Source organism: Austrofundulus limnaeus, unplaced genomic scaffold (genome assembly GCF_001266775.1).
Source record: "Austrofundulus limnaeus strain Quisiro unplaced genomic scaffold, Austrofundulus_limnaeus-1.0 Scaffold201, whole genome shotgun sequence".
Taxonomy (NCBI): domain Eukaryota; kingdom Metazoa; phylum Chordata; class Actinopteri; order Cyprinodontiformes; family Rivulidae; genus Austrofundulus; species Austrofundulus limnaeus.
In genome coordinates, this window is record NW_013952603.1 from 203,014 (window position 1) to 205,009 (window position 1,996).

At 38.6% G+C, this 1,996-nt stretch overlaps 1 protein-coding gene across 1 annotated transcript in view; it reads right to left on the reverse strand.

Moving 5' to 3' along the window:
• The window catches only part of oplah (5-oxoprolinase, ATP-hydrolysing), a gene marked incomplete in the record, with an annotated part of 23,402 nt that extends 22,395 nt beyond the window's left edge, over window positions 1-1,007 (reverse strand). Inside the window, 1 exon segment of the mRNA XM_014018759.1 lies at window positions 866-1,007.
• Window positions 1,008-1,996: the final 989 nt, after the last annotated feature.

Sequence of the window (1,996 nt, forward strand, 5' to 3'; positions counted from 1 at the left end):
GTCTTTATTTTACAGTTAAAATATATGTTTATCAAATAAAGTTTAATGTTACAACTAATCGTGGATCCCTTTAACAGCTGGAACTTGAAATGACTTTTTACAAAACCTCGTTCCAATTGAATGGCGATTTCTTACTGGTTCAAACTGTTGAAATAAGTAGTTTGGAGCTTTATTGTTTACAAAGCTTTGAAGATGATTATACTTTGTTTGACCTGTAACTCACATGGTGTCATTCCAACCTGACTAAACTGTTGGGCTCCAATGTGTGTGAGTTCCTACATTTAATAGATATCTTATCACTTTGTTTTGAGTTTGTTGTAAGTTTATAAATTTTACTTAGTCCGGAATACCAAAATGTGCAAGCATAATCAAAATGACACTGAACTAATGCTGACACAAGCATTTTTTTTTTTGTTGTTGTTGTTTTTAGGTTGGCATTTCTACCTTATCTATATAAACTTAAGCCTGGCGTTTTTTTTGTTTTTTTTAAACATTTTCTGCTATCTCTGTCCCAGATAAGGCGTGGTTAAGTTTGACACCAAGATAGCTCCCCACCTTTTGAGATTTTAATAAGTCGCCTCCACATTGTACCTGGATATTATTCTTCTGGCGAAGTTTGTATTCAGCTGCACACACAAACACACACACACACACACCTTTTCCCAACAACTGTTGCACGACTTTAAAACCAAATGAAGCAATGACTCAAAGCAGCAGACTTTCTATGGGATGACAGCAGTAGAAGGAGCAGATAAAGCTGCAGGAATGTTTCAACAACACGTGACAGCAGAGAGAGTAAACTGAGGTTTCTTTGTTTTTTGTCCTTTGTCGTCCCGGATAAGCAGCAGCGACACGGTTCACTCACTTGTATCCGCCCGTCTCTGCTGCTGGCCGGCTGTGTGGCAAGCTGATAATCCGATGGGAGCCTGATGTTCTGGTTCTCTCTGTTTGGTTCGGGTTCGACTGCGAGACAAACACGGCGCCACCGCACAACAAACTGAACACGTTCTGCGCATGCGCGCWGTTGCCACKAGCCGTCCTGAAGTCGTTCGGTGACGTCATCACGTAATTTGCTCGCGAGACACGTCTGTTGGGGGTGTAGCAATTTGTTGACGTCATAGATAACGTCATAGATAATTTGCATAAGTCTTGATAAAAATTATTTGTGAACACAAAACATTTCATTCGGACAGAAGATTAGTTTCAGACAAGGAAGATTTACAGAATAGACTCAGAAATAATGAACCAACCTGGACCCTCGATGACTGCCATTGGTCTTGAAGTTACTGAAAACTTTACTGATGATAAAAACAGTTTAAATTCTGACAGAAGTTCATACGGAACGCCATCACCAGGTGTGATTTATAGTGACGATACTCGCTTAGCTGACCCGAAAAAAATCTTTGTTAAAATTGTGAACAAATTTAGATCTACCATTCTAATCCCTGCAAATTTTATAGTGAACTGTAGAAGAAAACACAAAGCCGTTAAAAACTTTGTAAGCGATCTTAAGGAAATTCGTAAAGCTGTGAAATCTATAATGTCATTTAAACCGATATGAAAGAATCATATCTACAATAATCAACATGGTAACATTACATTTGTCAAGTCATATTGAAGACTTTGACTGAAYGTACATTCTACCTGGACCCTGAAATGCAGTCAGGGTTGGTCCTAAAATCAAAAGTAGAAAGATAAAAGATGAAATTAGCAGTCTAATGAAAAAGCTTGAAGACTTTAAACAAACGAGCAGTCTAGTTGGACCCTGAACTAAAGCTGACTTGTATGACGACATGTTCTGGTAAATCCAGTTTTCCCATTTGCTGTTGGGGGGCCAAAGTTTGTTTCTCATGATGTCCATGGCAACAGACTGTTCAGCTGAGACATCATCAGTCTGTTTGTTGAAAGTTTACACAAGCAAAGTGTAAAATTTATTATTTATTTATTTATTTTAATTTCTGGAGAGGGAAAGGGACGGAGGGGGGGAGGGGAAGAG